This window comes from Mustela nivalis (assembly GCF_964662115.1).
Source record: "Mustela nivalis genome assembly, chromosome: 6".
Taxonomy (NCBI): Eukaryota; Metazoa; Chordata; class Mammalia; order Carnivora; family Mustelidae; genus Mustela; species Mustela nivalis.
The window spans coordinates 84,087,478-84,113,934 of NC_139025.1; the positions used below are offsets into that span (position 1 = coordinate 84,087,478).

Here is a 26,457-nt window from a genome sequence, read left to right on the forward strand (position 1 = left end):
AGAAAGCAGATTTATAAGACTGGAGAAAACAAAGACAAGGAATTAATTTTCGACCCCATTTCATAAGCACAATTATGAATTCTTAGCCTCTCTTGAGAGAAATCTTCTGTTGGCATATATTCAAAGTAAATTTAAGTTTGCAGAAACATATTTATTCATTAACAGATGATCACCATTCCAAAGCACAAAGGTATGGAAATAATACAGAACAATTTGTCCTAAATGTTCTGCTAACAGATGGCTAGAGCAAAGGCCCTTGCTAAAGTTCGGCTGGGAACCATATTTCATTCACATCAGGTGACAGAAATGGGTTCTAATGAGTTCTGAATAAGTCTTTAGTACTTCCACAGCAAAATACTAAGAGGTAGATAAAAGAGGGCCCCACACAGAAGCAGAGAACTTAGCTGGAATAAAGCCTTTACAACTTCATTCCGGAATATAAGCAATCTCCGGTCATGGCCCCTCACCTTCAGTGTATTCTCTTTCTCAAGCCTCCTACCAATCATCGCCCTCCTCAGGGATTCAAAGAAAACACATGAAATTAGAAGCTATTTAATAGGTAACCTGTAGGACGTGCTTTAAAATAATTCAAAGGTGGGTAAATGGGTGGGAGTACAGAGGAAACAAGATTGGCCATGACTGATGAAGCTGGTGAATAATACAGGAAAGTGTCATCATGCTACTTTCTCAACTTTTTTCTTATGCAAGAATTCAACATATAGGACAGTTCTTTAAAATGGCAAGTAACTGGGGTGCCGAGGTGGCTCAGTGGGTTAAGCCTCTGCCTGCTCTAGTCATGATCTCAGGGTCCTGGGATTGAGCCTTGCATTGGGCTATCTGTTCAGCAGGGAGCCTGCTTCCCCCCTCCCTCTGCCTGCTGCTCTGCCTACTTGTGATCTCTCTCTCTCTTTGTCCAATAAATAAATAAAATCTTTTAAATAAACGAACAAACAAGCAAATAAATAAAAGGGCAAGTAACATTTTAGGGACACCTGAGTGGCTCAGTCAGTTAAGTGGTGGCCTTAGGCTCAGGTCATGATCCCAGAGTCCTGGGATCGAGTCCCACATCAAGCTCCCTGATCAGTTGGGAGCCTGCTTCTCCCTCTCCCTCTGCTACTACTCCCTCTGCTTGTGCTCTTGCACTCTCTTTGTCAAATAAATAAATGAAAATCTTTTTTAAAAAGTCATGTAACTTTTTAATAGTCATTACTCATCATTTTGTAAGTCTAGATAGTGAGTAAAGGACTGAGAAGAATCACTAACAATTACAAGTTAACACTTACAAAGCACTATACATGCACAAAGCACTTTTTTTTTTTTTTTTTAAGATTTTGTTTATTTCTTTGAGAGAGAGAGAGTGTGTGAGCACAGGGATGCGGATGGGGTGGGGAGCAGATGGAGATGGAGAGAATCTTAACAGGCTTCACACCCACACAGAGTCCAAAGCAGGGCTCGATCTCACAACCCTGAGATAATGACCTGATCTAAAATCAAGAGTTGGACACTTAAGCAACTGAGTCACCCAGGCACCCCCATGCAAGACACTTTTCTAAGAAATTAAAAAATACACACGCACACACACACACACACACACACACACACACACACACTCATTCATTTAAACCTTAAAACACTCTCTTAGTCTATCCAGCTGCTAACCTCCAGTGAGGTTAAGCAATAAATATAGAGTTGGTAGTTTATTAACAACAGAAATGTATTTGTTACAGTTCTGGAGGCAGAAGTCTGAGCTCAAGGTGCCTGCATTGGTCACGTTGTCATCATGGCCCTCTTTCTGGTACAAAACTGATGCCTTATATGGTGGAAGGGACTAGGGAGTTCTCACCCCCCTTTGAAAATTTTATTTATTTATTGGACAGACAGTGAGTGAGAGAGGGAGCATAAGCACCAGGGGGGTGGGAGAGGGAGAAGCAGGCTCCCCACTGAGCAGCAAGCCCGATGTGGGGTGGGATCATGACCGGAGCCAAATGCAGACCCTTACCTGACTGAGACACCCAGGGGCCCCTGGAGCCTGTTTTATAAGGCGCTAACTCCATCCATGAGGACTCCACCTTCAGGGTTTAAGCACCTTCCAAAGGTTCCACTTAATACCATCACACCAGGAATTAGGATTTTAAGAAACATTCAGACCATAGCAAATACTATTTAATTCCACATTTTACAGATGTAGGAACTAAGGAACAGTGAGGTTAAGCAACTTTTGCAAGGTCATATAGTAGAGCCAGGTTCCAGTGTAGGTAGACCGATACAGAGTATGTGCTTTCAATCACTATTACACACATTAAAAAGAGAAGAATAGAGAGACACAATATCAAGTCATTCAAATGCGTAGCAGTTTTGCCAAGAAAAGTATATATATGAAGTCCTTGCCTTCCCCTTTTCAAGTAGCAAGTCTAACTCCAGTTAGATTTAGAACAGTGGTTCCCAGTCTTGGCTACACATAATCACCTGGAGGCCAAGCTGCACCCCAGACTAATTAAATAAAAAACTATGGGGGTTAGTGCCAGTTGATTATAAACATTCCCAGATGACTCCAATGAGCAGCCAATGTTGAAAACCACTGTTTTAGGTGAAAGTTGTTTTGTTTTGTTTTTTTAATGTATAGCCAGGTACTAACGGATGATATCCTATCCCTGTTATAATTCTGGTACCTAATGGAGGAAAAACATGCCATTTAACAATGCAGGACAAGAACTTAGGCTTCAACAGATTAAGCATTGAATTACATGTCACCCAGCAATTACATTTCTATGTACATTAGAGACAAATGAAAACACATGTCCACATAAAAACCTGTACACAAATGTTTAAAGCAGCATTATTGCTAACAACCAAAAAGCAGAAAACACCCAAACGCCCAAATGCCCAAATGTCCATACAATGGATTATCATTCAGCCATAAAAGGGAATGTTACATGCTACAACATGTATGAGGCTAGAAAGCATTAATCTAATTAAACTGGATACAAAAGACCTCATACTGTATGTCATTTATTGGAAATGTCCAGAATAGGTAAACCCTATTTAAAAGTAGATTAGTGATTGCCAGAGGATGGGGGAAAGACAGAACAGGACTGCTGACCAACAGATATAGGGTTTGTTTTGGAGGTGATGGAAATGCTCTGGAATCAGTAGTCATGGTTGCAGAGCATTATGAATATACCAAGAGCCACTAAGTTGTATACTGTAATGGCAAACTTTACATTATGCAAATTATGTCTCAATTTCTAAAAATGGAAAAAATGACTTAAGGATGGAGAAAGAATATTTGAAAAGAGAGAACAGTTAAGGAAAAGAAAACAGTATGAGTAAGAATGAAAAGGAAGATAAAAGGAAAACATTAATTTTGTAGGTTTTCTCATGCCCAACAATTTTCTGCAACAAAATCCCATTTAGTTAAAATAAATGATAGTAGCTATAGAGTACGCACCACTGAAATGTCCCTTCTTCTTGAAAAAGAAAAATGGAGGGCGCCTGGGTGGCTCAGTGGGTTAAAGCCTCTGCCTTCGGCTCAGGTCATGATCCCAGGGTCCTGGGATCGAGCCCTGCATCGGGCTCTCTGCTCAGCAGGGAGACTGCTTCCTCCTCTCTCTCTCTGCCTGTCTCTCTGCCTACTTGTGATCTCTCTCTCTCTCTTTGAAATAAATAAAATCTTTAAAAAAAAAAAAAAAAAGAAAAATGGTGGTTGGAAAACAGGACAGAACAACCATATTAATACACCTGATGTGTGATCCAAAGGGGCACATGCACCCGAATGTTCATAGCAGCAATGTCCACAATAGCCAAACTATGGAAAGAGCCTAGATGACCATCAACAGATGAATGGATAAAGAAGATGTGGTGTGTACACACACACACGCACACACGCACATACGCACAATGGAATACTATGCAACCATTAAAAACACATCATCTTGGGACACCAGGGTGGCTCAGTGGGTTAAAGCCTCTGCCTTCAGCTCAGGTCATGATCCCAGGGTCCTGGGATCGAGCCCCACGTTGGGCTCTCTGCTCCACAGGGAACCTGCTTTCTCCCCTCTCTCTGCCTGCCTCTCTGCCTACTTGTGATTTTTCTCTCTGTGACAAATAAATAAAATATTTAAAAAAAACAAAAACAAAACAAAAAAACACATCATCTTGCCATTTGCAATGATGTAGATTGAAATAGATGCTATTTTGTTAAGCAAAATAAGCCAATCAGCGAAAGACAATTATCATATGATCTACTGATATGAGGAATTTGAGAAGCTAGACAGAAGATCATAGGGGAAGGGAGGGAAAAAATGAAACTGTATGAAACTAGAGAGGGAAACAAACTGTAAGAGACTCTTAATCTTAGGAAACAAACTGAGGGTTGCTGGAGGGGAGGTGGGTGGGAGGACGGGGTGGCTGGGTGATGGACATTGGGGAGGGTATGTGCTATGGCGAGTGCTGTGAATTGTGTAAGACTGATGAATCACAGACCTGTACTCCTGAAACAAATAATACATTGTATGTTAGTAAAAGAAAGAAAGAAAAAAAAGGAAAGAAAAAAAAATACATGTGATGTACTTTTTTATTAAGATTCAAGTACAGGGGGACGCCTGGGTGGCTCAGTTGGTTGGACGACTGCCTTCGGCTCAGGTCATGATCCCGGAGTCCCGGGATCGAGTCCCACATTGGGCTCCTGGCTCATGGGGAGTCTGCTTCGCTCTCTGACCTTCTCCTCGCTCATGCTCTCTCTCACTGTCTCTCTCTCAAGTAAATAAATAAAAAATCTTTAAAAAAAAAAAAAATCAAGTACAGGGGTGCCTGGGTGGCTCAGTGGGTTAAAGCCTCTGCCTTCAACTTGGGTTGTGATCCTAGGGTCCTGGGATCGAGCCCCTCGTTGGGCCCTGTACTCACTGGGGAGCCTGTTTCCTCCTCTCTGTCTGCCTCTCTGCCTACTTGTGATCTCTGTCAAATAAATAAATAAAATCTTAAAAAAAAAAGATTCAAGCATAGTCTGTGTTTGGAATTCTGAAAACATGCCATTCCATATCTTTAAAAATGAAAGAGTCCAATTTTCTTTCTTGCAATGAGAGAAAAAAAATGTTTTTAACTGGCACTTCTGGCTATTATTAATAACTAATGCAAGAGAAACTGAAACCTAAATAAGGGAACATCAAGGTCAGATACACTAACATGTATCTGAAAATGCTGAGCTGTTTTTGGAGACTTAAAATGATCATTATACAGGTTATACACTACTATTTTCTATCAATAAATCTTAATGCCACATTAAAAAATATGTATGGTTTAAAAACTAAATTCCAAAAATGTAAATGTCTACCCAGCTTAAATGAGATGGACTGAAAATATTTTTTAAAAATTTACAGATGATTTTTGTCTTATACAATAATGTATTTTCTAAATTTTCTTTAAAAGGACTTTTTTTTTTTTAAAGATTTTAATTCCAGTTAGCTAACATACAGTATTATAGTAGTTTCAAGTGTACAACACAGTGATTCAATACCTCACCACGTGCTCATCACAGCAAATGCACTCCTTAATCCCCATTACCTATTTAACCCAACTCCTCACCCCACTCCCGAAATGTTATAAACATATATTGGTTGGGACGCCTGGGTGGTGCTGTCGGTTGAGCATCCAGCTCTTGGTTTCAGCTCAGGTCACGATCTCATTGGGGGTGTGATCCAGCCCTGCCTGCAGCTCCAGGCTCATTGGGAGATCTGCTTGAAAATGCTCTCCCTCTGCCCCTCCTGTCACTCACATGCTGGCTCTCTCTCACAAATAAATCAATTTTGTGGGGAAAAAAAGAATTCAAAGATCAGGACTTTCAAATTTTTAAAGAAATAAATCTTATAAAAAAGAAAACCTGGGTGCCTGGGTGGTTCAGTGGGTTAAAGCCTCTGCCTTTGGCTCAGGTCATGATCCCAGGGTCCTGGGATCGAGCCCCGCATCAGGCTCTCTGCTTGGCAGGGAGCCTGCTTCTCCTCCTCCCCTCTCTCTGCCTGCCTCTCTGCCTACTTGTGATCTCTGTCAAATAAATTTTTAAAAATCTTTAAAAAAAAAAAAAAGAAAAGAAAACCCAATCACTGGTTTTATAGATAGGTTTCAGAATACTCTATAACTTCATTAACAGCAAATCTATGCAATAACTATAAGCCTTTGATAATGAAAAACTCTAAAAGATAAAAAATGTTGCAAGCTCCAAATGACACAAGAAATAGTGCATCCAGGACATCTGTGGTTATTTCAATTCCCATTCCTATAAAATTAAAGCTTTCTTAACCACTGTTTAGGAAAGTAAAATGCTGATTTTTAAAAAACCAAAACTCTGGAGCCCCTTGGTAGCTCAGTGGGTTAAGCAACTGTCTTTCACCCACTGACTCCTGGCTCAGCAGGGTGCCTGCTTCTCCCTCTCCCTCTGCCTGCTACACCCCTTGCCTGTGCTCTCCTGCTCTCTGTCAAACAAATAAAAAAAACTTTAAAAACAAAACAAAAAAAACCCCAAACTCTCAAGAGATGATGTAATATAGACAAGAAAATTTTAAGTTATTTCTTACTCTAGCTTTTTTCTTTTTCTTTTCTTTATTCATTTATTTTTAAAGATTTTATTTATTCATTTGACAGAGAGAGAGACACAGTGAGAGGGGGAACACAAGCAGGGGAAGTGGGAGAGGGAGGAGCAGGAAGCTCGATCCCGGGATCCTGGGATCATGACCTGAGCTGAAGGCAGATGCTTAAGGACTGAGGCACCCAGGTGCCCCAACTCCAGCTTTCTTTCAGAAATCTAGAAGAAAATCACAGATACAGAGAAAAATATATTGGTCTCAGGGGCGCCTGGGTGGCTCAGAGGGTTAAACCTCTGCCTTAAGTCCTGGGATCAAGCCCCACATTGGGCTCTCTGCTCAGCGGGGAGCCTGCTTCCCTCCCCTCTCTCTGCCTACTTGTGCTCTCTCTCTGTGTCAAATAAATAAATAAAATCTTAAAAAAATATATATATATATATACACACATATCGGTCTCAGTATTATTTATAATATTAAAAAAATGAAGCAATCTAAATATTTAAAAAAATGAAGCAATCTAAATCCCCAATGACAGGGAATTTGACTGAATAATTATGGTACAACTACATGATGCAATGTTATTCAGTCATTCAAAATTATTTTGAGGTTTTATATTCTTTTTTATTTTAATATTTTATTTATTTATTTGACAGAGAGAGAGATCACAAGTAGGCAGAGAGGCAGGCAGAGAGAGAGAGGAGGAAGCAAGCTCCCCGCTGAGCAGAGAGCCTGATGCGGGGCTCAATCCCAGGACCCTAAGATCATGACCTGAGCCGAAGGCAGAGGCTTTAACCCACTGAGCCACCCAGGCGCCCCAAGATTTTATATTCTTCCATATTTAATTTAATTTTATTTTTTCAAAGGTTTTGTTGTTGTTGTTGTTTTACTTATTTAACACAGAGATAGAGAATATAAGTAGGCAGAGCAGCAGGCAGAGGGAAAAGGAGAAGCACGCTCTCCACTGAGCAGGGAGCCCGATTTGGGGCTTGATCCCAGGACCCTGGGATCATGACCTGAGTCAAAGGCAGCTGCTTAACTGACTGTGCCACCCAGGCACCCCCATATTTAATTTTAATCATATATATGTATGAATATATATAGTTTGAGATGTCAAATAGTTCTATAACAGTAATAAACAGCAATTCCCCTACCTTCTCTTGTGCCCTGAACCAATTCCTACTTCCAGGAGCCCAGAGGGAAAATTTTCAATAGTATAAGTTGTTCCAGTGTTTAACCTCAAATTCCTAAATCATACACTGATAGTGTTATTTCTTGATATTTTCTTTTTTTTTAAGATTTTATTTATTTGACAGACAAAGATCACAAGTAGGCAGAGAGGCAGGCAGAGAGAGAGAAGGGGAAGCAGGCTCCCCTGGCAGGATCATGACCACAGCCAAAGGCAGAGGCTTTAACCCCTGTGCCACCTAGGAGCCCCTTGATATTTTCCAATTTTGGATATCATTCATGACCTACCTACAATGAAGACATTTAGGTCTTAAACCTCTCCATCTTCTATTTTTCTTATTTATCCTTGTATTATAGACTGGCTGGCTAATTAAATTCTTGGCTGGAAATCAGAAGTCCTGAAGCAGTGAAGAAATCTGTTTAACTGTGGCTATCCCAGTCAAATACAGATGACCATAAAATCCTTCCTTCCAAGAATACTTTTATTAATCCCAGGGAACCAAGGTTCCATGGAGCATGACTTGGAAACTACTAGCCTACAGTAATCTCTGCCTGATTAATCAGTTATCTGGGAGCAGAGTTTCTGCTCAATTCTTCTCTCAGAGAACAGTCTCTGAAAATAAACCTCAGAGATCATCTAGTCCAAGGGACTAGATGCTAAGGAATAAAAAGCAGTACTTCTGGCTCTCAGGCTCTTTGCATAATACATCATCTCTTCTGAGGGAGGAGGGTAGTCCTTCCTGGAACAGACCTGATGGTAACGGAGGAGAAGGCAGTTGTTTGCAGAGGCCTGGGACCTCAGAAGGTCCCAGACCAAAACCCAACTGAAGAGGAAAACTAGAAGGTTGTCAGAAGAGAATGTGGTAACATCTAGCTATGGTGACTGCCCCCAAAGAGTTGAGAGTTCCCTTATGCTGATGGATGGTGAGTCAGCAGTCTGGCTAGCCTGAAAGCTTAGCAGAAAGAGATCCTAGTCCCAGAATACACCCCTCTTAATTCATTCCACAAACATTTTTCAAAGATCTGCTATCAGGTAAGGGAACATACTGTGATGTCAAGAAAATCACCCTCCTCTCTTTTTAAATGCGTATTTTATGATACGCTGTAGTCAGAATATGGAAAATAAAGCACTCTTCTCCACTGCCTCTAAATATATAGTTTCCAGCTTTTTTAGTTTTCTAGTTGTTTTGTGTATACAAATCCTGCCTGTCTACAAGACTAAAGTCTTCTTAGCTTAAGACTAAGACTACCCCAACTAATGTCAAGGCTGAATTGGGCTGAAAATGATTGCAGTTACTATTAATTCTCCTGTGACTAAACTTGCTACTTCTAGATTAGGTGAGATAATTTAATAAATTGTGCTGAATGAACATAACGTAGTTTTTATGAGTATGTAGTATATAGTATGTAATGTAATGTCTGTCTGAGCTCAGACAGACCCCGAGTTCATCCTAGATCTGATACCCAGGCAATTTACATAGCTTATTCAAGTCTCAGTTTCCTTGTTCATTAGGATAACAGTTCTAGGGCATCTGAGTGGTTCAGTGGGTTAAAGCCTCTGCCTTCAGCTCAGGTCATGATCCTGGGGTCCTGGGATCGAGCCCCACATTGGGCTCTCTGCTCAGCAGGGAGCCTGCTTCCTCCTCTCTCTGCCTGCCTCTCTGCCTACTTGTGATCTCTGTCTGTCAAATAAATAAAATCTTAAAAAAAAAATAAAAAGGGTAACAGTTCTACTTCCCAATGCTGTTTCAGAAATGAATTAATGTATGTGAAGTGTTTAGCACAGTGCTCATGTTACTTATGTTCTCTATCTGTGGTATTCGAGAGGCTAATCAAGAAGTTACTAGGTGAACTTAGAATCAGAGCCAAAATACTCTGGATGGTTGGGATGGATATTTTATTCAAGCAGGGTGAGCCTTGCCAGCCATCCCCACCTCATACTTGTATATCATGTCATGCTGTATCTACGTACCTCTTTCTTAAAGACTCTAAATAGATGATATAAAGATGAATAATGGAGAATAAACAGAAAGAATAGAAGAAAGGATTACAGAGAACAAAGTAGAAATTCAGACATGGACCATCACTTATGGGGTAAAAGAACCTAGTTTTTCATTAGGAATGTATGTTTTGCTCTTAGGTCCCATTTGTAAAAAAGATTTACTGGAGCACCTGGGTGGCTCAGTGGGTTAAAGCCTCTGCCTTCAGCTCAGGTCATGATCTCAGGGTCCTGGGATTGAGCCCTGCATGAGGCTCTCTGCTCAGCAGGGAGCCTGCTTCCTCCTCTCTCTTTGCCTGCCCCTCTACCTCCTTGTGATCTCTGTCTGTCAAATAAATAAATAAAATATTTTAAAAAATATTTTAAAAAAGATTTACTTATTTATTTGACAGAGAGAGAACATAAGCAGAGGGAGTATGAGAGAGAGAAGCAGACTCCCCGCTGAGCAGGGAGCCCGTCGTGGGGGTTTGATCCCAGGACCCCAGGATCATGACCTGAACAGAAGGCAGATGCTTAACCATCTGAGCCACCCAGGCGCCCCATGTGTGAATATTTTTAATGGTTCTTATTAAAAATGGGATCTAAGGATGCCTGTGTGGCTCAGTTCTGCCTGAGAAGGAAGGAAGGAAGGATGTTCACACACTAAATCCAGGTGCACAGTGTTCTAAAATACTCAAAATACTCCGGATCACGCCAAAAAGAGCCCCTGCTCTGGTTAGGAAATTTAATTCTTTCTAAAGGCATTCAGATGAGACCTTTATTCATATTAAGGTTAGTTTCCTTCTTTTACTTCCTCTCTTGTTTCCTTTCTACTTTCTTCTACAGGAACAATTTTAGCCATTCTTACAAAGCTCAAAACTCTGCAAATATAAGAAGTATACCACTGAAACCAAGATTAAACATCTTGGTTTCAAAGAGCACTGAAGCACATGATTCAAGACACAAAGCATACTGCTGAGAAAATAACACTAAAAATCAGGAACCAAAAAGATCAAGATTACACTTCAGCTTTACAGAAGTACTGTTTATGACTTAATTGCTGAAGTCCAACATCTAGGTTTCAAGTCCTGCTCCACCCTGGAACTTCCACAATTCTACTCTAACTGACCAGAATATAATCCTAGGAAGGTACATCTATATATAATTATAATCAATTGTATCCACACTGTGTAAAAGAAAGGCTATGGAAAACAGAAAAGGGATGCTCTGTAAGAGTTAAGAAAGAGGCTCAAGAATGCAGCATCCATTCTCCAAGTAGGACAGACATACAATCTGGCAGACTTAACTATGGTATTTGCAGAGGAAGACACCAAGTTTGAGGTAGGGACAATTAGCAAGGCTTCACCTTGCCTGTATGAAGTATTTACCCAAGTCATCCAAGTATTTTGGCTCTGACTCCAAGTTCACCTAGAAGCTTTCTGGTTAGCTTCTCAAATACTCTGATTCAAGGAATCAGATGCCAGAGATAGAGAACATTAAGCACTCACGTCCCTGGAAAAGAGTATCTCCCACACTAGGTTAAAAGAGTGGCATTCTTGGGGCACCTGGGTGGCTCAGTAGGTTAAGCTTCTGACTTCACCAAAGATCATGATCTCTGGGTCCCGGGATCAAGCCCGAGATGAGGCTCAGTCCTCAGCAAGGAGTCTGCTAGTCCCTCCACTCTGCCCCTCCCCCTGCTCACGCTCTTGGTCTCTTTCTCCAATAAATAAATAAATAAATAAAATCTTAAAAAAGAAGAAGAGTGACATTCTTATTTATACAAAGGGCAAAACAGCACAGTGGTTAAGTGCCCAATACCTGGAGGCATGTTTTTGAATCCTGACTATTGCTTAATTTATTTCTCTGTGCTTCAGTGTTTTTCATTAAATGAGAATATAATGGCTATCTTGAGCATTATAAGGATTGAGTTAATTCATGCTAAGCATTTAAACCTTGGCTGGTATGTAGTGCTCAGTAAAGCTATCATAATTTTTCATAATTATTAAACATCTCTTGTGATTTTGATTTGAGAATTGAAATCCAAGCATGATCAACCCTAAAAAAATTAGGATGTCAAACTATCAAAGAAGTGTCACAATGTTAGGCCTCAGTAGTCATGTCAGAATATACTATATGTGTATACAGGATGGGTAGGGTGGTTTTAAAAGGTAGAAGGAGTAAACAGGTTTTAAAGGGCTTGTATATTTTAACCAAGAAGTTTGAACTTTATTTTAGAAGTCTCAAAAGGCCATCTAAAGGTAATTTCAATCGTCAAAGCATTGTTCAAATAAATTTAATTCCAAGTTATGGATCTCACAAAAATCAAGACAGATGGGGGGATTCCAGAAAAAAATACTTATCAGTGATTTAAATATTTTATTAGCAGTACAACCCAAACTGAAATCAAAACCAAAATGTCCGTGCATTTAAATGACTGCAAATGAAACACCACCTCCACTACCAATATTACAAAACGAACAGTACATGCTGTTTCCTGGCTCTACAATCCACTTCCTCCAGTTGCTGGAGGCACTGGATCCATCTGTTTCAAGTCTCCATCCACCACAACAAAGAAAAAGATCAGTTCCTTGTCATCTAGTCCTAGCTCAATCTACAAACCTAGAAACAAAATATAGCACTAGAATCAAAAAGTTCAGCACTCTTGAATGCAAGCAGCATCATGTATTATAAATGCTAGAATATGGGTAACACTGAGTACAAACACAACTAAAAAACAATCTTTCAGAATGTTTTAAGACATGGCACCTAAACTCAGAAGAAAATAAAAGGCAGCTGATTTCACAAAAATGTCAAAGAGCAAACATCCTCTTTTTCCCTTTTGCTACTCTAATCTACTTTCATCTGGTGAAACCAGATAAGTAAGTGTGCTAGAACTGTGTCACAACAATGAATGCCATCACTGAGTTAACAGAATTTTGAAGTCCACTGGGCACATCACTTTATTTTAAAAATGAGTCTAGTTTCAAGGAAGTATTTTCCAGAGTGCAGAACGTGAACACAAGATTATTTCAGCTGTTATGTAAGCAACAGTTATGTACTGAAATTACATATTTATTATAATGTGTACTAGAAAAAGGTATACATAAAAGCCATGATTTCACAAATTATCACTTTGGAAAAGAGTAGTGTTGAAAACATGTCTATTAAAAACATGAAATAAAATAACACAGGTGATCTTCCAAAAGGCAAAATTTATGATGGTGGTATGGTTCATGAGGAGTGAAATGTCCCATGAACAACAAGGCCTGTTTTTGTTTTGTTTTTTTGCTTCCTTCTTGGTTCAAGGTTGTGTTCTGAATGATTAGAAATGATGTGACCTTTAGTTAAGTGATCCTATTACTATGCTTAAGCTCATTTAGAGTAAAAGAAGCAAACACTAAGATGCATACAGAAATGCTACTATTTTACAGGAAAGAGTACCATACTCTGAAGAACATAATAGCACAATAAGACTTTGCTATCTTGGAACTGGAATAACAGGAATTTTCTAGTACATATTCACATACCACAAGCACCTAAAAAAAAAAAAAGCCAACCAAAACAAACAAAAAACCCCAAAAGGCGAAGAATGCGATAAATATCTGAGCTGTAAGCTGTTACATGATCATTCTATTTATTTTCACATTTACTGTCAAAGGAGCATGGTAATGTGAGCAGAGATGTTTCTCCTAATATTTCCCAATATTTATATGAATGTGTTCTTTCTCATTACCTCTTGCCAAAGGAATGAATGACAACTGACCATTAGAATACCTTAAACATCAACTGCCTTAAACCAACTGTGGAAGAAACATTAATTTTTTAAAAATCTTACTATGAAATTGTTCAAATTTAGATCTCAATGTATTCTAGGTAATGATGTGCTATGAATTTCAAGTGTGGTTTTCCAAGCTAAGCAAGAACGCTAAAGAATCATTTCTATTTGGTCTTATCTGCCGTATTTTCTACTAGCACATCTGAATGCCAGTCTTTTTTTTTTAAAAGATTTTATTTATTTATTTGTCAGAGAGAGCGAGCGGGAGCGAGCACAGGCAGACAGAGTGGAAGGCAGAGTCAGAGGGAGAAGCAGGCTCCCTGTGGAGCAAGGAGCCCGATGTGGGACTCGATCCCAAGACGCTGGGATCATGACCTGAGCTGAAGGCAGCTGCTTAACCAACTGAGCCACCCAGGCGTCCCCTGAATGCCAGTCTTAAGGGCATAGAGGCAGAGGGAGTAGTATTCCTCTCAGTTCTTGAAATATCTGCTACTGTGAAGCTACGTTATTTTCACATGACCGAGGGAACGCTGTCAGAAGCTGCCAGTATCCAAACTCCCCCTCGCCAATCGTCTCCCTACTTCCTAAAGATGACTAGCAAAAGGCAAAATAATACTCCCTTTTCGTCTCCTTTTCCCAACTCTGATGTCTTTCGGTTTCCTCTAACCTCATCTACCTTTCCTAACATTGTGGTGACTAATGATGGAAAAAAAAGGATGAGATGAAACAGCACTTTATAGTACTTACTCTCCACCGCCCCCCGCCCCCACGCCGTCTCCCGCAACCAACTGCAGCCCGGAATTGTAAAAGTCGGTGTTTCACGGATCCTTTGTGCGCCTACAGTAAAGCCACGGCATAAGGACTTTCCTAGAGAGCATGTACTCTCCAATGACACGAACCTCAGACACCTTCAAACACCTAGTTCAGAGTTATCTGATCGCTGTGGTCACCATACAGTCAATTAATTCCGATCATAGCAACACGGTAGGGTGGGGGAAGGTTTTGAGGAGGGGTCCAACGAACCATGATCCCGTCACCCTTCCTCTTCTTGGTTGTGAGGAGGAGTTCAACGAACCACACCATCCCGCCACCCTTCCTCCGCCGGCCCCACTGTAGTTTCTCGGCGGCTAGCGTCCTTGCTCTGGGCCCGGCCTGCCCAGTCCCGGCCAGAGCACCGCCACTCCTCCCCTTAAGCCCGATCCCACCGTCATGATAATACTCTTTCTTCTTGGGACCTGATCCCAATCTTCAACCAGGCTACCTCTCTCAACCCCACTCCTGAAAGCTCACCAAGCAGTTCCGGCCACTCCTCTCGCTCCGCAGCCGCTCGGACACCCCCCACACTGGACCTGGAGCGGAGTCCTCCCAGCGCCTGCGCGCGCCGGACCCGCGCGCCTGCGCACTTCCCCCGCAGCGCGAGCGCGGACACACCCCTGGAGCTGGAGCCAATCACGGTCTGAGGGGTTTAAATCTCCCTGCCACGCAGGCGGAGAGTCTGGGGACTACCCGTTAACCGGAAAATTCGAATGTCTCCCAAAGGTGGGAAGTATTTATGCAACAAACATTTGTCAAGGGCAAGCCGTTTGGTAGATGATCGATGAAGAAAAGAAGGAGAAAAGAATGCCTTCCCTGCCCTCCAGGGTCTTCCCGTCTGTCTGGATTGGAAAACGATATGTAAACAAATTATAGTGGGTGGAATACAGTGCGTAGTGTTGGAAAGTCCGAGGCCGAGTTGGCGCACAATGAAAACAGCGCTTTATTCTTCGGGATGTCTGGAAGGGTTCCCAAAGGAAGTGACTTTTCAATCAGGAAGGCTAAGTAGGAGTTCTGCCAGAAGCCTGAATTGGAGAGAAATAATTTTCCAGCCTGTAGGAACGGCGTATGCCATTAAGAACATAGCACCTTCGGTAGATTCCTTGTACTTCATCCTGGTTAGAGGCTTTTAGCTCATCGTCTATCTCTGGGTGAAGTGGGGAATAAGCTTTAAATAGTCAGCAATGGGCCAAATCTTGGAAGGGTGGACTAGTGAGCCTGCGCTTTGTGCTATGAACACAGAGCTGTTGAAGGGCTTTAAACAGGTCCAGGACCTCTCCCAGGCACCTCTAAGAATACATCACAATTCTGGAAATTTAAATAAATAAATAAATAAATAGTATTTCAAAGGAAAAGAGGGAATGGTTTTGGAAGAGAGAGAAGATATTTCAAATATAAGAGGAAGTATGTGCCTGTAAGTTTTATGTTTAGTAACAGGAAGTTGAGTTCTCTTCTGATGACCTCAGTTTTCTCTGTGAAGTAGGAGATGAAGTCATCTGCTAATAGAAAAGGAGTTGGGAGTTTTAAGGAAGGTGGAAAAGTTTTGTAATTGTTACAGAAAGTGAAACAAGTTGACCCCAGACAAGTAGTAGGACTGTTAAGCAGTGTGAAAGTCCTGTATAAAATTGGTAAAAATGAACTCCTCAGCTTCTACCCTTCTGTGTGACTTTCTCAAGCAGCAATTACTTTGTGTGGGCAGAAGTTGTTGAGTTTATTTATGGATGGGTTACTGCCATGGTATAATGCCATAGTTCTCAATCAAGGACATTTTTGCCTTTGAGGAACATTTGGCAATGTCTGGAGTCATTTTCATTGTCAAGTTGATGGGGATTGGGGTGGGGGATGTAAAGGCATGTAAGTGTAACATAAAGGATGTAATGTAAAGGCATGTAATGGATGTAAATGTGGGGGATACTACAGACATCTAGCGTCTGAGGATGCTTAGCAACATCCTGCAATGCACAGGAGAGCATGAGAATTATCTCCAAAATTGAGGCATCTGAGTGTTTTAGTCCATTAAGCATCTAGCTCTTGATTTCGGCTCAGGTCTTGATCTCAGGGTTGTGAGATGGAGCCCCACAGTGGGCTCTGTACTGGGCGTGGAGCCTACTTGAGATTCTCTCTCTCTCCCTCTGCCCTTCCCCACCTCTATAAAAAAAAAAAAAAAAAAAAGTATGTCCAAAGTATCAATAGTACCAAGGTTAAGAAACCCTGACTTAGAGATGCCTAGGTGGCTCAGTTGGTTGGGTATCCTACTCTTGGTTTCCACTCAGGTCATGATCTCAGGGTGGTGGTGTCAAGTACCAGACTGGGCTCTGCACTCATCTGGGAGTCTGCTTCTCTCCCTCTCCCTCTGCTGCTCCCCCTCCCCTGCTCTCTGTCTCTCAAATGAATAAATAAGTCTTAAAAGAAAAAAAAAAAAAAAAAAAGAAACCCTGATCTAGGAGTACCTTGATGCTCACCAATGGTTGACCTTGGTCTTCTACAAGCTTTTCCTTGGACTATGGCCCTGAGCTTATAGGGCAAAGTGGTCCTTCCATTGCATCTTTGAAGGAGAGTGGAATGAGCAGTGTACCTCAGACCTTGAGTGTTTCAAGAAATTGTGATGTCACAAATACAGAATTGGAATAGTTCCTCAGTCCTTTAGATGAAAATCTGGACTTATATTTATAGATGAAGGGAAGTACTTACTTTGATTTTAGGAATTGGAGATCTTGTTAAACATAGACATTATTAGAACTTCAATAATGTAAGAGGAGTAACACTTCACACCATTATTAATCTTTTTTTCTTTTAAGATTTTATTTATTTATTTATTTGACAGGCAGAGATCACAAGGAGGCAAAGAGGCAGGCAGAGAGAGAGAGAGGGAAGCAGGCTCCCTGCTGAGCAGAGAACCCGATGCGGGACTCGATCCGAGGACCGTGAGATCATGACCCGAGCCGAAGGCAGCGGCCCAACCCACTGAGCCACCCAGGCACCCCCCATTATTAATCTTTTTTTTTTTTAATCTTAAAAAAGATTTTATTTATTTATTTGACAGACAGAGATCACAAGTAGGCAGAGAGGCAGGCAGAGAAAGGGGGGGAAGCAGGCTCCCCGACGAGCAGAGAGCCCAATGCGGGGCTGGATCCCAGGACCCTGAGATCATGACCTGAGCCGGAGGCAGAGGCTTTAACCCACTGAGCCACCCAGGCACCCCACCATTATTAATCTTAATGTAACTTGTTTATCTGATTAACTGTAGTCACTAAAAGTAGGATCCTGGGGAATAAGTATGAACTACATTTAATAAAAACATTAAGTATTAAAATACTATCATTGATATTCATGGTTTTTTTGTGCTATGACGGGCATCCATTCATGGATAGGCACTTGACTCGTGTTATGTCATTTAATCCTAGCACCCCCCCCCCCCCGCAGAGATACCATTATCCTAAATTTAACTGTGCAGAAACTGGGAGTTTCCAAGAAAACTTGTAATTTGCCCAAAGTCATAAATTACTAGTAGTAGCTAAGTCAATATTTGAACTCAGGTCTGTCTGTCCTCAAACTCTTGCACCTTCCATTAAACTTCAGTAAGTTTTACAAGGCAGGAATGGTTGGAAATTCAGCATAAACAATCGCACTGCATAAAGGGAATGGTGGGGATTTAGGAAGAGAGCAGAAGCAACAGGGAGGCCCAGAAAGAGCAAAAAGAATGAAAAAGGAACTAGCGAGGCTGGTTACTGGTGCGTTCAGTGTAGCAAAGTAACTTCTGCAAGCCGGCAGGCCTTTGATCTTTCTTTCTTTTCCTTGTGTCCGTTGTTCACTCTCGTGTGTTCAAATAAAGCTAGATTATTGAGAAAGGCGGACAGCTGAGGGAAAAAAAAAAAAAAAAAGGAGCGTGACGGCGGCGGTGTGCGCCTGCGCGCTGGCGGCGGCGGCGGCGGTGCCCGGCGGGGAGGGGGTCCGGAGTGGGCCGCCGGACCCAAAACTGAAGGGGACCTCGGAGAGCCCCCTCCCTGGGACCTTGGTGGCCGGATGGAGTAAGAGGGGTCGGCTGTGAGTGTGAGTATCGCGTGGCCGGGCTGCGTTGAGGCATGCCGGAACGGCGGGGTCCTGGTGGTCTGCTCCTAAGGTTTTGGGCTGCAGGACGCGGCCGGGTTTCTGCTCCTGCAGGCTGCGGCGCAGCGGCATCCCGGTACTCTCCTCTCCCAGAGCCCGCGCGGTTTACAGCCAGGCGGTGCTTCTGGCTTCGGGGTACAGATTCTCGCGGGGGCGTTCCGGCTCGGCTTCTAGCCCCAGCAGGAAACGCGCCTGCAAGAACCTTGACCTTTAGGGGAGGCCGCTGACCTCTTTCGGCCCCCGATTCCGCAGGGATCTCGTAGACCCAGGTGCTTAAAGGCCTACGGTCACAGGCCAGGGGCACCTTTCGACCTCTTGTGACTGACAGGCTCCGTTCTTTTGCCTCCTTCGGTCTCTTCTCCCGGTGGGATGCGTCTTAATAATAGCTACTAATTATGGAGCGTTCACTATGTGTCAGTTTAATATTGAGTCCGAATCTCGGTGCATAATTATGGGGGAGGAAATGCTTTGCACCCCACTCCCCGTTGAGTCTGCTCAATTTAATCATCCTTGAGAGTTAGAGTAAACCATTTTATTGGGAAGTTTGAGATTTCCATGCCATTCTAGTTCAGGGAAGTTCTCTTACCTGACATATAGATGCTTTATCCACCACAATGGTTTATATCGAATTTACTCAAGCCGAAATAACTTTTTTTTAAAACAGTAAGAGCCCAATACTATTCTAAACCTCATGGGAAATCTTAAAATTTGTCTAAATTCCTGTTCTCCAGTTCGGTTGTGAATGAAACTATGGAAGATAATACTTAGCTTCAGTTAGGATGTATTTAGCACCTACTGCATAAGTGCCAGATACACTCAGGTTTGTCACAAAAATTGATGAGATACTGTAATGGAAAGTGGCTTTTTGAAGCATATTTCAGATTAGGTCATTAAAAGTTTGATGGTAATTAGGTCATTAAAAGTTTGATGGTAATTTGCTCAAGCTAACCTAGCTAAAGTAAGTGGTGAAATTCACGTATGCCAAGGCTCATCATTTTCCTGTTACACCAAGTTAAGTGTCCTAAGCATTTTTGAGAAGCAACTACATTACAGTTTTAGTTTCTAGAGTTAACTCCTGAGTCTAGAAAATGGTAGGCACCTTTAAAGATACTAGAACTTCAGAAGAGAACTTCAGCGTGGCTTGGAAGGTGGTAAGAGGGTGTGATGGAATCTGGTCAAGTTATTTCAGAACCAATTACTTTGATTAAAAGGATGATATTTTAAAAGGAAGAACTGCAAATGGTAATTTTTTATTTTTTTATTTTTATTTATTTATTTATTTTTTTAAATGTTTTATTTATTTGACAGAGAGATCACAAGCAGGCAGAGAGGCAGGCAGAGAGGGAGAGGGAAGCAGGCTCCCTGCCAAGCAGAGAGCCCAATGTGGGGCCCGATCCCAAGATCCTGGGATCATGACCTGAGCTGAAGGCAGATGCTTGAATCCACTGAGCCACCCAGGCGCCCCTGCAAATGGTAATTTTTAAATCTGGGTTGGAGCACAGCACATGTAATGTACTATAGAAGAGGCTTCTGTACAAAGAAAGCAAGGAATAATGGTAGATGCTAGCTGATTTCGTTCTGGGACCAGGAATGGCTCTGTGAGAAATATGCATATTGTGTAATATGTAATATGAATATTTTAGTGGGAAGTTTAGGATTGATAACGTGTATCCATTGAATAAGAACATGTAGGCAGACAAGTTGCATAGGAATACTCCAATTGTACATTAACCATGCTAAATCTCTAATTGAAACTTTACAGTCAGTGGGTTTTTCTTTCCTCTTAGAATCTTATCTGAAAGAGACTATGGAGAAATGAGAGTTCCTAGGTGTTGATCAGTGGAGGACTGGTTAACTCAATTTTGCATTTGTTAGAACGAACCAGTCCTCTGTGTGCTAATACTGAGTAATAACCAGGATATATCAAGTGAAAAAAAAAGTGCAAAAGAGGTTTTATATTCCGCAACCATTTGTGTGTGTGTTTTTTATAAAGTTTATGTATTTGCATATGTATTTATAGAATATAACTGCAAGTATATTTAAGAAACTGGTAACAGTGATTAGAGGTGCACAAGGCTGGGAAACAGGAATGGGAAGGGAATAATTTTCTGTATTTAAGATGTGTGTGTGTGTGTGTGTGTGTCTGCACACCAGCCCAAAAAAAGTGGTTTTATTAAAGCACAAGGACAGGACCTGTGGGTAGAAAGAGTTGCCCTAGGGTCATCAGGCCCATCATATACTTTCAAGGTGGGAGGGTGTTAGGGACAGTGTAAGCCTCCTAGCTATTTTGGAAACAAGGTTTCCAGGATCCTGAGGGGGCTAGCTATTGTTAGGAAAAGTCTTATGTTACTCTTTAGTAAAAACTCAGTTATGAGACCCTTTAGGTGTATATGTGTGGGGGATGATTGCCAGCTTGTATGTGGGGGGTAGAAAAATGAAGTTTCCAGAGGAATTATTATATGTTAAAGTAGACTTACAGGGTGGGCTAAAATTGCCTTTTGCCCTTAACAAAGTGTAAACATTGACGCAGCTGAGTTCCTAGAGGAAGGGCACTCTGCCTGTTTCAAGGACTGTAGATAGTAGTCATGGGCTGTAGATGGTAAGGAAATTTAATAATTTTTTCTTATGCCTTTGTTTCCCACATCATGTTTTTAAGAAATTTTTAATGAAATTTAAAAATATCCAGAAAAATAGAGAAAATACCATAATGAATCTGTGCAAATTGATCATTTTAAAATCTGTTTTTACATTGCTGTATTTGCTTTTATTCCTGAAATCTCTAAACACTTTAATACACATCTCTAAGAAAAAGAACATTTTCCTGCATAATCCAGTAGCACAATCATACTGAACAACTAATTTTTGTATATTATGTAATGCCCAATCCTTATTAAAATTTCCCCAAATTGGAGGCACTTGGTTGACTCAGAGGAACATGCAATTCTTTTTTTTTTTTTTTAAGATTTTATTTATTTATTTGACAGACAGAGATCACAAGTAGGCAGAGAACAGGCAGAGAGAGGGGGAAGCAGGCTCCCCACTGAGCAGAGAGCCCGATATGGAGCCCGATATGGGGCTTGATCCCAGGACCCTGAGACCATGACCTGAGCCGAAGGCAGAGGCTTAACCCACTGAGCCACCCAGGCGCCCGGGAATGTGCAATTCTTGATCTTGGGGATTGTAAGTTGGAGCCCCATGTTGGGTATAGAGATTACAAAAAAGCACACTTAAAAAATGTCCCCAAATTGTCCTTTTTTTCTCCCCACTGTTTTTGATCCTATTTCCAATCAAAGTCTGTGCATTGCATTTGGCTATTACATCTCTTGAAATATATTTTTTAAAGATTTTATTTATTTATTTGACAGACAGAGATCACAAGTAGGCAGAGAGACAGGCAGAGAGAGAGGGGGGAGGAAGCAGGCTCCCTGCCTAGCAGAGAGCCCGATATGGGGCTCGATCCCAGGACCCTGGGATCATGACCTGAGCCAAAGGCAGAGGCTTTAACCCACTGAGCCACCCAGGCACCCCTCTTGAAATATTTTTAAATCTAGAACGGTTGCCTTTTTTCTTTCTCCCTTTCTCTTTTTTTGTCATGACTTGTTGAAGAGACTTGGTCAATTATCTGGATTTATCTGACTGATTCCTAGTGGTTTACTTAGCTGGTTACTGCAAACTGGAAGGTACAGGTAAATGCTTGATTGGATTCAAATTAAACATTTTGGGGATGATATCATACACTATGCTGTGTAGTTTTTCTGTTAATGGTGCTGAGATTGATTAGTGGGTTCAGATGGTAAATCTGAGTTCTCCATTATAAAATTGTATTATTTCACCCCTTGGAAACCAGCTGTAAGTCTTTTGTATATTTAAGATTTAAAACTATTTTTAATGTTTTGAATGTTTTGAGTATGTTACCTATTCAAAATATAAATAATTACCTTTAAAAAGACAAAGCTTGGGGTGCCTGGGTGCCTCAGATGGTTAAGCATCTGCCTTTGGCTCAGATAATGATCTCTAACTCCTGGGATTGAGCCCCAAGTTGGGCTCCTGGCTCAGCAGGGAGTCTGCTTCTCCCTCTCCTTCTGTCTCTTGTGCTCTCTTTCTCTCTAATAGATAAAATCTTAGAAAAAAAAAAAAAAGAACTTACTGGAAGAAATCGCTGCTGCTCATTTTTTATTATTTTATTTTTAAAGATTTTGTCTAGGGATGCCTGGGTGGCTCATTTGGTTAGGCGACTGCCTTTGGCTTAGGTCTTGATCCTCGGGTCCTGGGATCAAGTCCCGCATCAGGTTCCTTGCTAAGTAGGGAGCATGTTTCTCCCTTTGCCTGCTCCTCCCCCTGCTTGTTCTTCCTCTTGCTCTCTCTCTCTGACAAATAAATAAAATCTTTAAAAAAAAAATAAAGATTTTATTTATTTATTTATTTATTTAGAGCATGAGCAAGAGAGGGGCAGAGAGAGAGAGAATCTCCAGCAGACTGTGTGCTGAGTGCAAGGTGGGGCTTCATCCCACAACCCTGATATCATGACCTGAGCTGAAATCAAGAGTAAGTTGCTTAACCAACTGAGCTACCCAGGCTGTTCATGCTGTACCCTTTTTTTTTTTTTTTTTTTTTAAATAGAGAAAGAGAGCATAGGGTTGGGGAGGTAGAGGGAGAGGGAGTGAGAGGTTGTTAAGCACCCTCTGTGCTCAGTGCAGACCCCTACATGGAGCTTGATCTCAGAACCCTGAATGCATAACAAACACATAATAGACTTGACCACTCAGGTGCCCCATGCTGCTGCATTTTTTTTAAAAAAAGTATTCTCTTTGTCTCGAGTGTTTGTTTGTTTGTTTTTTTAAGATTTTATTTATTTGAGAGAGAGAGAAAGTGAGCAAGAGAGCCCAAGCAGGGGGAGCAGCAGAGGGAGAGAGAAAAGCAGGCTCCCCGCTGAGCAGGGGGCCCATCATGGGTCTAGATCCCAGGACCTGAACTGAAGGCAGACCCTTAACTCTTTGAGCCACCCAGGTGCCCCAGGCTGCTGCTTATTTAAACTGAATCCCTGATATGTAGGTGGTAGTATCTCATTTTATACTACTCCAAGTGGTATAATCTACTTCCGAGGTCATACTTTTCCACCATCTTTTGTAAACTGGTTTATAAATATAAAATTGTTATTACTCCCACTAGTTATGTTACTGGTCCCTTCTCTCTTTTTCTTTTTTCTTTCTTTTTTTTTTTTAAAGATTTTATTTATTTATTTATTTGACAGAGAGAGATCACAAGTAGGCAGAGAGGCAGGCAGAGAGAGAGAGAGGAGGAAACAGGCTCCCTGCTGAGCAGAGAGCCCGATGTGGGACTCGATCCCAGGACCCTGAGATCATGACCCGAGCCGAAGGCAGCGGCTTAACCCACTGAGCCACCCAGGCACCCCCTTCTCTCTTTTTCGACAGGTAATCAGTATCTAATGATATTAGACATTTAGGAATATCAGTAAATGATTTAGATCTCTGTAATGTGATAGTCTATAATGAGCCATTTTGAAAGTTCAAAGTATGTGTACAAGTCAAAACTCTTGATGTTTTCTGGAGTTCCAAAAAAAGTTCTATATGTGGAAGCGTTATGCAGTCTTGGTTCTTGTGCCTAAAGTCTTTGATGTTTAAAAAAATATTATGAGTAAAAGAAAATTAAAAAAAATTAAAACTATATGTGTATTATTGTTTAATTTTTTGAAAAGTACAAGAGTCTCTAATGAAAGTCTGCACACCCTCCCTTTTTTCCCAGAGGCAATAACTTACAGTTCCTTGGGTATCCCATTATAGATACTTTGCATGTTTATGTATATGCCACTAGGATGAATTTTGACCTTCTTATATAGAAGTATCTTAGTAGCATAACCTAAAATAATACTACTGAGAGTTATACTCCAGTTTTTATTGTTTATATTCCAAATGTCTTTGCTAACTTGTGTTCATTCATTCAACAGTATTGAGTACTTATTCTATACCAGATGGTGTGGCAAGTCATAGGAATAAAATGATGAACAAAACAGGCATTTCTGCTAGCTGTCAAGGAGCTTATCCTCTATTGGGAGAGGCAGTCATTAAGCAAATCATTATATTTATGACTCTAGCCAAGATTTAGTGCCAGACACTTTATGTGGATTTTTAAATTTATTTCTCATAACAACTCTATGACATTGATACTACTAATATTTTTATTTCATGAATGCACAGAAAGATTAAATTACTTGGTCGATATCACCCAGAACTAGTAAGTGACTGCTTTCAAGCACAAGCAGTCTGGCTGTAGAGATCTTACTGTCTTCCTTTATCCTAATGCAGTGTTTTTTAATGAGTTTGAGATCATCTGCTGAGGAGGATTGGAAATTTGGGGGGGTGTTTTTTTGGTTTCAGAATCATTGAGAGGAAGACACTGACTTTAGTGGATGGAGATCAGGGATGTTGGACAGCTGCAATGTAAAGGACATCCCTAACCTATATGATAAAAATTTTTACACATTTTGCATCACTTTCAAATGTTTCAGAAGATGTTCATGTAGGTGAAAAATCTGGTTATGATCGTATGACCTAGATCCAATTTGTTTTACACATAAACTCCATTTTTTTTGTGTGTGCCTAAATCATAGTTACTGTGTAAATCAAGTGATTGTGCTTTCTTTATTTTAGAAAGTTTACAAAGAGTTGGCCCCTATTTTCAAAAATCATATCACAGCATTGCTATTCCTGGTATTTGCATCAACAATATAACATGTCTACATCAGTCTGTATTTGTAGTTGTCACATTCATAGTCTTACATCATCTAATCTAGTCATGTCCAGGCATTTACATGTTGAAATTATTTTATGATAAACTACTTTTTTGTAATAGTTAGCACATTATATGGATATTTTAAATTTTACTTGTGTAAGTAAATTACAGTAGCTTTGAATTTCATTTCCTGTTTTTAAAGATTTTTATTTGAGAGCATGCACGTGTGTGAGAGAGTGCACACTGTGGCTGGGAGGAGGGAGAGAGGGAGAAGCAGACTTCCCCCCCCCCCCCCGGATAGGGAGCCAAATGTGTGACTCGGTCTCAAGATCCTGGGATCATGACCTGAGCGAAAGCAGACACTTGACCAACTGAGCTGCCCAGGCACCCTGAATTTCATTTCCTTAAGAATGGGAGGTACTACAAATATTTATGATTAAAAAAAGTTATATATATATCTTGAAAGAAAAATTGTGTAGTGACAATTGGGGAGGCTGGTTGATGAGCACAGTGGGGAGTATTATATTAATTCCTCATATTTATGTAAGAATGAAAATTCCCATAATGTTTTAGAAAAAAGAAGGGTATTGGGTCTGAAACGGTTGAGAACTGCTGCTCTACTCCCTGCCTCAGAAATAGTCACACTTGTGATAAGTGGTATGAAGAAAGTACAGGATTTTAGGAAAGAAGTCTATACAAGGGAATATGGCCTAATTGAGAGATCAGAGAGTGCTTCTCCAGGCAATTAACATTTAGACTGAGATTTGAAGTATGAGTAGTTAATAAGATAGAAAGGAATAAAAACATTCCAGGGAGAGGGGCAAACATATGAAAAGGGAGGGAACATGGTAGATGGAAAGAACTAGAAATACCATTTTGTCTGGTGTATGGAGATCTGGGGGAAGGTAGCTCAAACCTAGTACTTATTAGCAAGGGTGCTATCAAGGGGGCTTTTAAAAGTATTTTGATTTTTATCTTAAATAATTGAATGTAATGAAGGGTTTTTAGAAGTCAGGGGACGAGGCATAAAACATGAATGTGTGAACTTGTTTTTTTCAGTGTATGGTTGAGGGAATCATAGAAGTGTATGTATTTAGGTGGAGGTGAAATTGAAGTAGACTTGAATGCTGAGTCATTTCATGAGAGATAACTGCTATTTAAGAATCACCCTAGACCCTAGCCAACTTTGTTACTGAACCTAGGGCCTCCTACTCCATCACAGGATTGAGAGGTAAGTCTTTTTTGATCAGCCCCACCTGTTTGAATATTGCCTGGAG

At 40.9% G+C, this 26,457-nt stretch overlaps 2 protein-coding genes across 5 annotated transcripts in view; one reads left to right on the forward strand and one right to left on the reverse strand.

Moving 5' to 3' along the window:
* SNAP23 (synaptosome associated protein 23) overlaps positions 1-16,874 on the reverse strand; it is a 42,731-nt gene extending 25,857 nt beyond the window's left edge. The window contains exon 1 of one of the 3 annotated variants that reach the window (XM_082735451.1): positions 16,786-16,874. The gene's annotated coding sequence lies outside the window, so the exon portion shown is untranslated. Of the gene's footprint in view, positions 1-14,800; positions 14,969-16,773 lie in introns of those variants that run through there. The other 2 variants (XM_082735452.1, XM_082735450.1) reach the window with 2 other exon arrangements.
* Positions 16,875-18,062: 1,188 nt separating this feature from the next.
* ZNF106 (zinc finger protein 106) overlaps positions 18,063-26,457 on the forward strand; it is a 69,092-nt gene continuing 60,697 nt past the window's right edge. The window contains exon 1 of one of the 2 annotated variants that reach the window (XM_082735453.1): positions 18,063-18,373. The gene's annotated coding sequence lies outside the window, so the exon portion shown is untranslated. The remainder of the gene's footprint in view (positions 18,374-26,457) is intronic. The other variant, XM_082735454.1, reaches the window with a different exon arrangement.